Source organism: Peromyscus maniculatus, chromosome 13 (assembly GCF_049852395.1).
Source record: "Peromyscus maniculatus bairdii isolate BWxNUB_F1_BW_parent chromosome 13, HU_Pman_BW_mat_3.1, whole genome shotgun sequence".
In the NCBI taxonomy this organism is placed as follows: domain Eukaryota; kingdom Metazoa; phylum Chordata; class Mammalia; order Rodentia; family Cricetidae; genus Peromyscus; species Peromyscus maniculatus.
Genome location: NC_134864.1, coordinates 45096419 through 45112009, shown reverse-complemented (window position 1 = coordinate 45112009; position 15591 = coordinate 45096419). Strand labels below are relative to the sequence as shown.

The window sequence follows — 15591 nt, the reverse complement described above, 5'->3', positions numbered from 1 at the left end:
ATAATCAACGTAATGGACTAATAATATGATGTCACCTGGAATAAAGGGCTGATCAAAGTCCCTGACAGTAAAATTATAAACAAGAATTATAGAGTTGCTATAGCCCTGAGACAGGATAATGATGATGTAATAGTAGCCCTGCCCATGGAATGCAAATTGCTCTAGGGATAGCAGAATAGCATATAGAATGAGGATAAAGCATTCACCACATCAATATCTGTGTCTATAGAAGACAGAGAATGCATTCATTTACTCCGGCAATAAAAATCACATTTTTGTTCAGTAGCTACTACTGAAGTTAAGTCAATTAAGTTTATCATAGTTCACGGGCGGGCATTCCTCCAAAATCATCTGTCTTTTTGCATAGACTAAATGAGGAAGTTGAATGAAATAAGTTGAGTCAAGTTGAGGAATCATTACTTCTGTATCATACAGGCGTGTGATATTCTCAATAATCTCTGCAATTCCTCTAAATATGCAGAATTATTTTGGGGTTGCTGCTTTTGTCTGCAAAACCAGTTCTAATGGCCTCAGCATTTTGTATCACCATGCCAATACGAATAATATTGACTATATATTTTCTTTAACTCATAGCAAGTGTTTGCAGACATTCAAAGCTCACGCCAATGCTCATCAATCACCTGATTTCAGACCTCAGTACGTCTCTATTCTGAATGTGGACCACACTGCTGACAGTCTCCAGAAATTCATATCATTTTTAAAGACAGTGCTTAATACTCCCTAAAGACCTCATTATTTATTCTTCCCTAATGAATTGTCATCCTGTGATTATAGGTCCCTTTGGGTACACCAAACAGTAGGGGCTAACCACTCTATAAATTATGACTTCATAGCAGGATCCTTCCTCAACATGATCTGATTTCTTTTTGATTCAAGATTCTCCAGATCTGCCCTTCCTCATCAGAATTAGTTGATGCACTGATCCCAGCATTCTATTAGGATGACCTGGGATTGTTTTCATCAAATATGGGTTTCATTTATTCATCTATTTAAGCCTTGAGTTGTCTGCCAATGGACTTCAGTTCTAGGGATATCATGGTTATCTACCCAAGGTCAGTAGCTCTGTTGGTCAAGTTATCTTAATGAGTGCCCTGGCTCTGCGACCTGATACGATCATCATATCCACACATTGTAATCACCGTGTGCTGTGGCTCAGCTAGTAACATCCTGACGTTCCCATCATTACCACTGGATCCCAGCAGTTCACTTTTAGGGAGGAGTTTCTTTCCTGTTTGCTTCTACTTGTTAACTGTCAGTTTTCCAGCTCGATGGGGAAACATTGAGGACAAATACTTTGTGAAGAAAAGAGGCTTTTTCAGCTTATAATTTCAGAGCCTAAAAATACAAAACTGCATCATACCCATTCTGGTGAGGGTTTAATGGTGGATGGCAGCACACTGGAGCGAGTGGTTATATGACCAGGGGGGAAAACAAGGCAAAGGGGAGACAAGACTTTCCTGGTTCTCATCTTCTTAAATGTCCCGTCTGCTCTTGGTATCACCATCACATGTTGGACCAAGATTCTAACACATGAACCTTTAGGATCGTCTCCAAATCATATATGGTTCTCACCACTGGCCTTGAGGAGGCTCATTAATATATTTATTTCAGTTTTGCACCACCCCAGTGAAGGGAGTGACTTCCGGATTTTCTCAAGATGAAGAGATGAACAAGAAGACCTTAGATAACAAATGTCTCCAGCATTCTAGCATTCCCTGTGCCTTTAGACACTTTCACCTATAGGACATTAAGAAACCTCTGGTGGGCTTGGAGAGATGGCTTAGTGGTTAAGAGCATTTGCTCTTGTAGAAGACCAGCATTTGCTTACCAGCACCCATGTCAGGTGGGCCACAAACTCTGCAGCTCTGGCTCTCAGGGATCCAGTGACCTCTTCTGGCCTCTGCAGGTAAACACACACACACACACACACACACACACACACACACACACACACACTGAATTTTATTTTTTTAAAAAAGAAAGTGGTGGAATTTTGAGTTGATTTGGTGTAGGAGATCTTTGAGTCCAGTCTTCTTCAGTTAACCAACCACAGCCAGTCAGTTTTCCTCTCTGCTATTCATAGGCACATGAACCCAGAACACTATGTTCCTTTATCAACAAATTTCAGTACAATCAAACATACCTTCTTCCCACCTTCCCCTGGATCAAACATTGCTTCCTATTACCTTGATCCAGTATGCTTACTTGGTAATTTAGAATCTCAACACCACTACCCCCCCCACACACACACACATTTTCTTGTACAGTTATAAGCCAGAAATTAATTTCATTCTAAACCATATTTTTATTAAAATGCATTATGAATGGTCTTAAATTCTTTAAAAATCCTTTTCTCTGTTAGGTACTTGATTACAATGGCCCCAGATGATCATTAAAATAACTTTCTGGTTATTACTGGTGTCCCTGGCCACAGGAAGGAACATTTAAGCCTTAATTCCAGGATGAGAATGAGCCCCACATACTCACTCATCTTTATGGTTCTGATACTCTGAGAGTCCTTACACTTCTTATTTCTAGCAACTTTAGCAATCACTGTTTAATCAGAGAAACAAGAATATGTGTGGTATTATATGAAACGTGATTTATTCTAGGAATTATAATTATGTACCTATAGATGAAGATGGGAGGGGTGGGAATGAAGAAGGTCTGAAAAGGATCAGAAAAGTCACCAGCCAGGTCTCAATTTGCTGTGGAATGTCATTCTTTATGCTGTGAATATGTGTTGCTCTGATTGGTTGATAAATAAAATGCTGATTGGCCAGTAGCTAGGCAGGAAGTACAGGCAGGACAAGAGACGAGTAGAATTCTGGGAAGAGGAAAACTGAGTCAGGAATTGCCAGCCAGACACAGAGGAAGCAAGATGTCAAGGCAGAACTGAGAAAAGGTACCAAACCACGTAGCTAAAGATATATAAGAATTATGGGTTAATTTAAGTATAAGAGCTAGTCAGTAATAAGCCTGAGCTAATAGCCAGGCAGTTATAATTAATATAAGCCTCTGCGTGCTTACTTCGGGACACGAGTGGGAGAGATTTGTCCTGACTGCTAGCCAGCCAGGACACAAGAAAACTTTCAACTATGCCAATCCATGCGAACTAGCTGAGTGTACAAGAAGTTAATCATGACCTCCTGTTCCAGCTTGCCATGGAGTAGGCTAGTGTACAACTCATGGAAGGTTTGTGGCCCTTTGACCAAGTATCTCTTGTGAAAGAATTCCTAAGTAGAAGAACTAGGAGATTGAATGGGAAATGATGTAGAATGGGAAAACACAGCAATTCAAAGGCTTCAATGTCGGAGGCAGTTCCACTTACTTGAGACAATATAAAAAAGCAATGCAATTAGGAGATGGAGGGGACAGAGAGAGAGAGGGAGGGAGGGAGGGAGAAAACCAAACTAGATTAACTCAAGATAGAAATATAATCACAGAAACTACTCAGATCATGAAAGGCCTCATGGGAATTTGAGAGTTATTCCAAAAGCATTGGGAAATCATTAAAGATATTCTCAAAGGTCCTAAATGTGACAATTGTCTCTATCATAGTTGCTTACTATATAGTGGGGACCATGAAAAACCTTGCATGCAAGGGGGATTCACCAGACATTCATTAAGCAGCCATGATACACCACACAGTTTGCTGGGTACCCGGGACTCGGTAACAAAACACAAAAGACAAATTCAACAAGTTTAAGATCTGTTAAGCCATGTGCTTGTTTCATCCACACAAGAGCTTTGTGAAGTAATCAAGTGAGGAACAATTGAACAGCACAAGGTCACCCAAACGCAAGTATATAGGGTCTGTATTGGGATCCTGCTCATTTGCATTCTGAAGACATTACTTCTAAACAGCATGCTGTCTGTCATACGCCCTGTCGCAGGTAAACTCTCAGATAAATCAAAGGGACCGAACCACGGACGGGGATGTGATTAATTTCTTAATCTCTTCGTGGTCCTCAGTTCTCTATGCTTATGTCAGTGTGTGCATTCAGGTTATAAATTTTGCTCGAGTGAGGAAATGAGACAACCTTGAGTGTGGGGAGTGATCTCTGCAGAATTCAGAGCAAATAACTCACCAGGACTCTGCTTCGTACGGGCACAGTGCAAAGGGATGGGAAGTGCAGCATTATTACTGGATGTGCTCACTCAGACCAAATACCTCGTTTGGTGGCTTCTTATCTGAACCGTGTGTGTGTGTGTGTGTGTGTGTGTGTGTGTGTGTGTCTGTCTGTCTGTCTGTCTGTCTGTCTGTCTGTCTGTCTGTCTGTCTGTCTGTGTTGTATTCGTTATGTGTGAGCAGGTGCACATGAATGAGGATCCTTGTGCACATACAGACACGTAGAGACCAGAGGTCAATGTCAGGAGTCTTCCTCTATTTCTCTCCACCTGATTTTTTTCTCTCACTGAGCCCAGAGTTCCCCTATTTGGCTAGACTGACTGGTCCATCAGTTCCAAGGATCCTCTTCTATTTCTCTCCAACTCCTATACCACCAAACTCGGCTTTTTCCACTGGTGCTGGGCATCAGACAGAACCCTTTGCCTGCCCCAGAACCACATCTTTCCTTCATGTTCTGATTCTTTGAGTAGGATGTAAAACAAGAATTTTTAAGTTTAAGTTGTTTCTTTTTTTTTTTTTTTAAGTTTCTCACTGATTCTAAGAAAAAAATGTTAATTGAATCAGCACTGGACAGATAAAAATCTAAATTTGGTTGTCGTAAGTGTCAGGCCATTTAGAAACCAAATAATTCACACCCTACTAATTGCTTTTGTGTTCGTCTATCCAGGAGACGTGAGTCATCGCTCAGAAAATCCTAATTATGAATGACTTACACCTTGCTGATGACAGACCTCTCTATGCTGTTCTTACAAAAACTTTCCAAAACATATTTCTCTCAAAATAATTTCAACTTTCTCTGATTTATGTTTATCTGATAAACCTACATTTTTTTTTCCTTAGAAATATATAACCCAGGGGCCTCACCTTACCTGCCTTCCTTCCATTAGCCAAAGGTTGTTCAGGAGCCAGGAAAACGGAGTTTCTAAACTTTTGCTGCCGAGTGTCAGCGCCGTGATGACAGATTAATCCGAGCACATGATTGCTGAAGCTCTGTATTAGAAATACGTTTTTCCCCCAGTGAGGAATCCAAAAGCACTCTGAGCAACAGCAGTGACATGAAAATCCGTGTAGTACAAGTGTCAGTGTGTGGTGACAAGGGTCCCCACATTCCTGAGGAGTCAAGTGGTTAATATTATCCCACCCACAGCCTATGTATGCATCTCTAAATTGGATGTGAGCTATGAAGAGTCATTTCAAGACAGGGGAAGAATTCATAGAAAGGCAACTCACTGAGTACCAGTCAAATGACTTAGCAATACAATCTGTAGCTTAATGCTGTTACCAAAGCCACCTCTAGTTTCACACACACACACACACACACACACACACACACACACACACACACACACACACAAATACACACATACATGTACATACACACACGTATATACATATGCATACACACATACGTGTATATACATACATATATGCATGCATATACATACACACATGGGTGTACATATACACACATATACATATTCACAACAACAAGATATTTTTGGCTTATTAGTTATTCTTTTACATTTTACAGTTTTCTTCAAGGCCCCACCCTAACAGGAACAGGATGGGTGGCACTAACCCTAACCATGCCAGTACTTCCTCTTTATCCTGAAGCTTAAGTCAGCCATCTCAAATGAATGCTTAAAGCCTAAAGCAAGAAGCATGGGAACTCTTTGGGGTGCATATTTCCCCAACCACATTTCCTTTTGCAACCTCGCTGTCCCTGCTCGAGACCCCCACGGGCTATGCGTGTGAAATGTTAGACATGGGGTGTTTCCCAAGAATGAAAGCCGTAAAGTACTCTTGGTTCTTGTAAAATGACTGTCAAAGACTTTCTATCATACATTTCTGGGAATTTCACATTAAGGAATGATTGACATATCATTAAAGCCGAATTCATGTATTTATTCAGCAGAGGGAGTGGTAGCACAAACCGTCTGGAACGTTATTCCAAAGGGGAGGATCCAGCAGCAGGGATCAATCTTTCTGCTGAGTCAAACGCTGGCATCTCCTCTGGGGATTCTGATATACGGGCATGCAGGAGAGCTCCGGACAATGACGGCTTTTGTTACGTGGAGATCTTGCTGGGAGATGCAAGTAAAAATGTTTGTCTTTTTCCCTTTGAATCGGAACTCTTCTGCCCTCCCTGCCATTAATATTTATAAATTATCATAAATGTGGTGTCCCTAAAGTACTCTAAGGTCTTATAAGATAATTTACAGGACTTGGCTTTTCCTCTATGGAAACACACACACAAATAGATAAGAGAAGGTGCTGTGTTGGCTGGCTGGCAGGCAGAATCAGTCCGAAAATAATAACTATCCCAGTATTTTAAATTGATCACAATAAAACACACCCTTTTGAAAACACGGTCATAAAGTAGACTTAAACTCAAGGCCTGATGTAGTTTATTTATCACATTAAAAGTCCTGGGGAGTCTAATGAATTTCTCTTCCTTTAAGCCTCTCCATGTTCTATATGACACATCCAAGTTAATTTTTTAACTATGTAATACAATACTAAGACCTCCTAGAATTAAGCTGTGTCTGTGGGGGAGAATGCTAAGTTTTCAAAACTAGTTTTGTGAAATATTTCACTGATGGGTCTTACGTGGTGTGAATACTACCTCGGCTCTTCCCATCCTGTCACTCCCCTCCCCTCTCATCCTTCTCCTCCCCTCCCCTTCCCTTCTCTTTTTTCCTGCTTCTCTTCTCCTCCTATTTAATCCTCTTGCTTATTGAGAGAGCAAATAATATGACGGTTTTTAAGGGTAGTTTCCATACCACACTACCCTATGAGTAAAGTGTTCCATACTTTACTCATAGGGTAACACAAACTACCAATGTCCCCTTGCATCCTTACTCATGTGTTTCCTAAGCACTCAGTCTTAACTGAGAAATAAACGCGGTTTAACCCAGAAGACAATTCTTTTCACTGCAGGGATTAGCAATGCCAGTCCCAGGCACTCGGGGTCGGTTGTAAACGTCACATGGTAAAGGGAGGGGACCATTTTTAAGAGACACCGTTTAACAAGCTCATGTGGGTTTAACCATGCACATATCCATGGGAAGAACATAAACAGTGCAAATCTAGTTGATGGTTCCGCTGCTGCATTCATGCAGAAATTAAAATCTTCCCATCAGGGTCCTCTTATTACAGGAAGCTAGCTTCCTCGATAAAGATTATTAGGAATATTTCATAATCTTCTTTGTAGCCAAGGTCAAGAACCAGGAAGCATGGAGTTAAAGAGACCACAATCAGTAAAGTAGGACTTGGTTACCAAGCATGGGACAGGATCAGACAGGTTAGGAACCTGCTGGGCATCATGCTTCCCGGTCATGAAAATACAGGCCAATCATAGGAACTCAGAGCGGAGCCCAAAGTAGGACGCACAGGCATAAGGAGCAGGGGCTATGCAGAAGGTAAATGTGAGGGAAGTATCTTCCTCACTGCAGTTTCATGAGAACTGGGATTCAGATTAATTATTGGCAGTGACTGACGTCAAATATTCTTTTCAGGGACTGGAGAAATGGAGAAGTGGTTAAGAAAAGCTCTCTGCTCCTCTGAAAGACACACAAGGTCAGTTTCCAGCATCTACATCAGGAGACTCACGACCTCAGGAGATCCAACATCTGCTTCTGCCCTCTGAGGGCACCCCTGCACAAGTGACATACACTCACTGAAACACACACACACACACACACACACACACACACACACACACTATAAAGTAAACCTTTTTTAAAAATGACTTCTTTCATAAGACAGGTATCACCTATAATCCCAGCACCCAGAAGGCTGAGTCAGGGGAATCAATGTAGTAAAAGGTTAATCTTAGATCTGTAGTGGGTTCCTGGATAGCCCAGGCTGCAGAGTCTCATTCTGTCTTCTGGGGCTGTGGAGATACTTCAGTGGATAAAAGTACAATCGTGAGGACCTGGGTTCAAATCCCCAGCACCCACGCAAAAAGCTGAATGTGGTCACATGTATAATTGTAACACCAGCACCATGGGGGCAGAAATGGAGAACGACTAAAGCTTGCTAACCATCAGCTGAGCTCCAGATTCAAGACAGTCTTGAAGGAATAAGGCTAGAGTGAGGACACCTGAGGGTCTCCTCCAATATTCATGCTCATACACCAGACACTTACTCATACACGCATGCACACACAGAATTCTTTTCATTGATGACATTTGTCATGGAATCAGCGTGACATCTGTTCAGGTACCGCTTTCTCCTTCCTGAAGCCTGGGGTAAAAAAAAAAAAAAAAAAAAAAAATTCAGTGTTTGACAATCTTCAATAATTTTTTTTACTTGAAAAATAAAACCATATTTCAGAGTCTTACCAGTAATGTTAACAAGGAAACGTTACCCAAGGCAGTTAAATGAGCAAAGTCAAGCCATATGCTGTGTTTCCCCTCACATTTAATAAGTTTATTGTTGGAACACCTAAGATGGGCTGTAGAAAATTAATTGGCTTATCCATTCTTTCTTCAAATGAGTGTCAGGTCTGGGTTGAAGAAGTGGATTTGGGGATCATCACCTGGTAAACGGAGACAGACTTTGGGGGGTCCTAGAATAATTCCTACAGTTACAGTACAGGCAACTTTTAGACTTATTTGTCATAAATGCTACTAACAGTAAGAGCAGGATGGAGAACTGGTTTCTGCATTTAGCCATGAAGACTCTTGATGGCTTTGGCAGGAGTGATCATTTAATTGGAGCTGTAGGAACAAAAGTCTGATTGGAGTAAGTTCAAGTCCAAGTGAGGACAAAACGAACATGGGTTTCAAGGTCTCTGAAGAGGAGAAAATGGGGCACTAGATGAGGGTGATTCCAGTTAAAAGAGAGCTTTTAAGAGCCATTAGTGGTATGCCATCCTTGACTGGGCAGGTGTGGGTGCGACAGAGTCAAGAAGGGAAGGAATGGGCTTCTGGTCTAGTATACACCAGAAAAGCAATTCAATAAATAGTTCTGAGTGAATTTTAAAGTGTTCAGTAAGTTTTTTTACTCTGGAGTCAAGGTCTGGTGTTTCTTTTGCAAGAGTGTACAGATATGTTCGTTCTGACCTAGTCTTTTGTTGAGGGGTAACTTAGTTCAGAATTTGATGTAAAGCAAATAAAAGACTAACCTCTTGCATGTTGATATTTTTTGGAAATATAGTTACATTTGGTTTCTTTAGGATAGCCTTTGTAGTCATTCAGGGTACCTGAAGTGGGTAGAAATGTTAAGGTTTATAGGAAATCTTCCATTACAGGATATTCTCATTTTCTTTTCCTCCAACAGATGTGTGCAGGCCTGTGTGTGCCGAAGGTAAACGCCCACTGCCCGATCATCCAGAAGATAACCTCCCTCCACTTCATGAGAGATCTTGAATCTTTGAGCTTTTCAATGAGGAGTGCAGGATCAGTTCCTCCCGTGTGAATCACTTTGACATTTAAAGAGTTCATGGAACCAAGAAAAAGGTAAGGCCTATTATTGTAAAAAAGAAAATGTTGTAACCCTCCTGGAATGTTCCTGGATTCCTGCCATGCAGAGGTAGGGATATGTACTGGGTGGCAAGAAGAGGTGATAGTCACCCTGGTGATGAGTAGCCCATCAAGGCCCTTGCGGTCTACAATCGTCCATCACCACGGCAATGAAGTGTCAGTCTCCTCGCAAGTTGGGCCCCAGTCCGGGTAGCCCTGACTACATTCTCTCTCATCCACAATGTGCGATCAAAAGGGATTAAGCGAATCCAGCCCTTCCTTTGCTCTCTCCCCCAAATGAGTAAAGGAGACTCGGGCAAATATTTGCTTAAGACAGATCCTTTCTGATAACCAAACTGGATGGCTTTCAGAGTAACCACAGAGGTAGGATTAGAATCGTCTGGGTGACTCGAAGGAGGTGGTTAAGGAAGGGAAGTTGGGTGTTACCATGGAAAGCTGGAATCCAGCTCTACTGGTACGTTAGCCTGCGCCTCTTTGGAATCTCTTAATTGCCACAAAGCCTGGTTTCTGGGTAAACACAATGGAACTCAGTATTTTTGAAGAAGGGGGGAGGGCAAAGAACAGAGAAGCAGCCATCTCACCTGTGGGGAAAAGGGAGCACTTCCTCAGACGAGAGAAAAGAAGGTCCGTGTCAAGGGCATAAGATTTAGCACGGCCCTTGTACAGTGTCGTGTAGCCATTGAGTGGGCAAAATAGCACATTGAAAGGGCAGTAAAGCACATAAAAGACCCAGTATATTCAAAACTGTCCATTTTAATGCTCTAGAAATCACGTTAAGAGAAGGGAAGAACGCATTGAGTTCCTTAGCTACTCAGGGCATTTCTATGTTAAAAACAATTCAACTTCCCCCATCTGTTTTACTAGAAACATCTCTAAGAGGGAAACTATTCTCAAAGCACTCTCAACCCTAAGGCCTGGCTAGACAGCTTTGGTTTAGCTGAGGGCCACTGGCTAAACTTAACGCCAGGGCGCCAGAGCTTTCTTGTTCTCAAAGGTGAAGGCCAGCAGCGATCAGGATTGCTCTGCCCTAGTTCTTTTAAATCCATTTTTAATTATAGCATAAGTACAATATTCACAGCAAAGGGCGATTGCCATGGATTGTCCTGGCAGGTATCAGCTTGTTTCCAACCCAATGGTTTCTTTTCTTCCTTTCTCCCCCCACATCCTTTTTTTTTTTTCTTAAAAGAGCTCTGTATATGAAAGGACATTGTCCATCTTGTCAACTTCCTTGGTTTTCCAACATATTTTTAAAAGGTTTTAAGTCTAGAATGAATAAGGCAAAACAAGGGCTACTTTTTTTTTCCAAATACAACGCAAAGATGGGGAAATCGAGATTTTTGTAGTATTCTAAAAATAATTTTCAGAATGGCTTCATGTTCTGTAAAATTGTATGTCATAATGAGGATGAGGAAAACGTTGTCTCTAATATTAAACAGATAAAATAAATAATAAGATAGATTTATTTCCAGTTTCGTTATAGGTGGCAATATTTCCATATTATTCCCAGTAGTGTTAATTTATGGAGCACTTTTCAGTTTGTATGTGTGCTTCTGCATGTGGGAAGCCAGAAGACAATCTTCAGCATCATTCCTCCAACACTAGCCATCTTCTGGTTTTGCCACAAGGTCACATATTGTCCTAAAACTCTTTAGAGGGACTAGGTCGGACCCAGGGACCTGCCAGTCTCTGCCTCGCCAATATTAGGATAATAAGTGAGTTCCACACACCAGCTCCTTTTCCATTGACTCTGGTGATATATTTCAGAGTCACATGGTAGCGAAGCAACCAAGCCATCTCCCCAGCCCCGACTTTCCAGTATATGAAGTGCTTTAGAGACAAAGGGGGAGGGGGGGCAGAGAATTGGATCAAGCCATTTACCCAAAGTCATAGACCTAGCTATAAGTGGGGGAATCAGAATTCAAATACAGGTCTTCAGCTCAAATTTATCTATGTGCAAGAAACACTGTCAACTTTATAATTTTACTCATTTTCACATTTTACTCAAATCTCTCTTTCCAGAAGTAAATAGATTAACCATGGCTTTGTACAGTTTTTCACTGGGCCAAAGTTATTGTCTATTTCCTTAATGCCTGCCAAAGAGTAACTATGTCTAAAGTATTACAGGCAGCCTATCCAGTTAGAATATGCTTCCTCAGGCTACCTGACATGAAGTCCTTGATTCATAAATCTACAAAATGGGAATTACAATTCCAACTCCTAGTAGAAATATTTAGATATATTGAAACAAAATGTATTTATTATTCTAAAAGCAGCTGACAGGATTTTATTGAAAATGTCATTGCTACCCTAGGCTCTTCTCCAATAATACTCAGCTGTAGATTTAGCAAAAGAAAGATATATAAGCAACCTCTTTTCAAGTATGAAAATGAATAAATAACCCTGTACAAGAATAATGGGGTTTTTCATTTCTCTACTCTGTGATAAGAGGAGAATATCGAGCAATTTTTGTTAGGATAATTACATTTTGGAATGTGAAATTTCAAACTTAACTTGACCTTTGGGTTTTTGAGTTTGTCTACTTTTGGCATAAGATAATTTCCTGACTTTAAAGACACCAGGCGGCTCTTACCAACGAATATTTTAATTATTCAAGTTGCATAAATGACTTGAAACCATATGGAACCAATTTCCCACGCAATGTTCATTGGTTAGAAAATTATGAGAGAGAGATGGCTTTGCTATACATGGAATTAATTTCCTTGAACTTCAGACTTTGCAGGCTTGGGCACAGCCAGATCTGTTAGGTCTTCTGAAACTCAAGAGAGGTCCATAACCCTGCTGTTACTCTGAACTGTTTCAAGCATTTTTCTTTTTGCCTGCATGGCAATTGCTTCCACCTGTCCAGTAGCCTTAATAACATCTTTTCCCCCTATACTCATCAATGCACATTTCTATTTGTATCTTTTGAAACTTAAACTCTTCCAGAGAAACTGAGCATGCTATAACCCACAGACTATAAAACACCCCCAAGTCCGTGACATCCTGCAGCAATCATTTTGCATAGACTTCCGTTGAAACGCCAGCCCACTGATAATAAAACCGCATCGTGAACTCCGCCGTTTATCAACGCCTTGACACTTTGCTTCCGACTTCTGCGTTGTGTGATGTATGTGTGTGGACCATTTGTTTTCTAGGTATGGATTCCAAGTCACTGGGAGCTATCACCCTGCTGTTCTCTGGCTTGGTTTTCTGTCACTTCACTTAATAGCACAGAGCATCATGTGGACTGCGTGGGATTATAGCACTTCGCATGAAAAAGTTAGTGGGAGGATATTACAGCAATGGTTATGCTGAAATGAAAATCTGGCATACGTGCAGAAGCATCTTCCAATTTGCACTCTCTTCCAATTTTGGACCTACAATCATATGTTATTACTAACATTTATTTTAAGTTGCTATCCCTTGGACTGATTTTGTGACACAGTAATTTTCAATTCCTTATACTTCAATTGACTGAGCCTCAGCACGATCATTGAAAATGCCTCAGCAAGCCAGGCAGTGGTGGCGCACACCTTTAATCCCAGCACTCGGGAAGCAGAGACAGGCAGATCTCTGTGAGTTCGAGGCCAGCCTGGTCTACAGAGCGAGCTCCAGGACAGGCATGAAAACTACACAGAGAAGCCCTGTCTCAAAAAACCAAAAAGAGAGAGAGAGAGGGAGGGAGGGAGGGAGGGAGGGAGGGAGGGAGGGAGGGAGGGAGGGAGGGAGGGAGAGGGGGAGAGAGAGAGAGAGAGAGAGAGAGAGAGAGAGAGAGAGAGAGAGAGAGAGAAGAAAGAAAGAAAGAAAGAAAGAAAGAAAGAAAGAAAGAAAGAAAGAAAGAAAGAAAGAAAGAAAGAAAGAAAGAAAGAAAATGCCTCAGCAGCTTTTAAATGGTACGGCTTGAGTCTAAGTAGATGAGTGTGCTAATAACTGATTGCTGAGCTTCCCAGCTTGAAAACCCGAGTCGACTGACTTCCCATTGCGGCTGGGGATAGAAGCGGGCTGGGGCTATAAACACCATTCATGATTTTTTTCTATTTATATATTACGTATTGATTCTTTCTCTCCCAACACCCCCATGGGTAGCATGACTGTGATTGTACAGGTCTATGCCCCTGTGAGCACAGGCAGAGGCCAACAGAGGTTACTAGAGCCTCCCTTTATTGAACTCCAGTTGATGGCCTTGAGATGGGACCTGTCACTGAACCAGAAGCTTACTGCTTTGGCTAGCCTGGCTGGCTAAGTAAGCTTTTAGGACCTAACTGTCTCCTCCCTGCAATGTTTGGTTTACCGACATGTACAGCCATGCCCAACTTCTTAGGTGGGTGCTGGAGATTTGAACTCAGGTCCTCCGTATCTGCGCAGCGAGCACTTAGACCCACTCAACTGCTGATTCTCTAGTTTGCCAATTCCGTGTTTGTGAACTCATCTGCTCACTGAGATTTATTCATAACTTTAAGCTCGGTACTCAGAACATCGTGCATTCATTCACTGGCATGCACACATGGCAACAGGTTTGAAGTACCAGCTGGGCAAGGTAGAGTACAGCCATGCCCAGCCTCCTTGTCTTAGCTCTCAAACTATAAACAAGTCCCCTCCCCCTCGCCTTTTTTTTTTTTTTTAAATAAAACTTGTGATTCACTGTTTAAAATCAGCCCTGGCAGAGTTTTGAAGTTCTGTCCAAGGTTCCTATGGGCAAGACATCTACGAGGTGCCTCAAGGAGAAAATACACCTATTAGATAAGCTTTGTTCACACATGAGCGCTGTTGGCTGCAAGTGCAGGGATAATGGATCATCTACGTTAAATAATGTGTCCTACACAGAACCACACCTCAGATAGGTCTAGCTCTTCCTCATTGGCAGGACAGAGTTCGTAGGAGCCTCGCTTTTTATTTCTCCTAGGACTGCTGGCTTGGAATTTGCAACCAATCTGTACAAACTGACAGTACACGACATTTTCCTCCTCTTTGGAAAATAGCATATGGAGAGATAACAAGATGATATTAACATACTTGTTTTCTTGGTTAATGAGGTGCTGTGGTTCGACATACAAATTATGCTTGCCATATACTACTATTCATTATCATCCCCAACGTCTCTTTATAGGAGCGGGTGCCTAGTTAATTAATGAGTTAGTTTGTTTATTTTTTCTACTCATAGGGTGTCACTGAAGATAGTCCCTAACTTAATGTTCAAGGGAGTGTGGCCTGTTTGGGGGAAGTAACACAGGAACTATTATGACCTGATCACTCAGTGTGTCTCATAGGTAGCATCTTTCAGGGATGAGGGTACAGCTATGGAATACAGACAGCACTCGACTTTCAAAGGTAGAGGGACTTCCATTCAAGATCTACCAATCTGTGCTTATGTAGTCTAGAAGGATTTTGTTTTTCCTCTTGGAACTTTTCTGTTTCTTCATCTATAACACCAACTGACAAAGGCCACTTACCTCAAAACCCAAATCTAGAAACCCAAGGTTCAGGTAAGGAAGCAGCAGCTTGGGGTGGGGGGGGGGGCAGTTGGGGACTCAGCTCTTGGACATTTTCTATATTGTTCTGTTACTGGGCACTGTCTCCTTGAAATACCATTCTGCTTATATGCCATGCTGTTGTCAACCGATACAAACACAGTCATTCTGATTCCCCTGTAGTACAACCAAGTCAGGCTGAAAGCTTTTGAGATGCCACTGACGAGTAAGGAGAACAAAGTCCCAGATCCCAGAAGGAGGCTTCTGGGATGGTTTATTTGATGGTATCTCCACACAGAACAGGGCAGAGACTGAAATATTAGAAGTCCAAGGGGGGGGGGGGGCGCGGCGAGCCTAGGAAGTTCAGACTCTTCAAACCGGCATTTGGACTATGACAGGCGGCCCTCTAGTCAACAATAATTAAATCTTTCTTTACTACTTTGTTTCCTTGTTATTCTTGACCAATAGCTAAGGAATTCCC

At 41.7% G+C, this 15591-nt stretch overlaps 1 long non-coding RNA gene across 1 annotated transcript in view; it reads right to left on the bottom strand.

Moving 5' to 3' along the window:
- Positions 1–5867: 5867 nt before the first annotated feature.
- LOC121822074 (uncharacterized) overlaps positions 5868–15591 on the bottom strand; it is a 33672-nt gene continuing 23948 nt past the window's right edge. Inside the window, exons 2-4 of the long non-coding RNA XR_006063055.2 lie at positions 9285–9362; positions 8304–8401; positions 5868–6237 (exon numbers count right to left, since the gene is read on the bottom strand). This is a non-coding gene — a long non-coding RNA (uncharacterized LOC121822074). The remainder of the gene's footprint in view (positions 6238–8303; positions 8402–9284; positions 9363–15591) is intronic.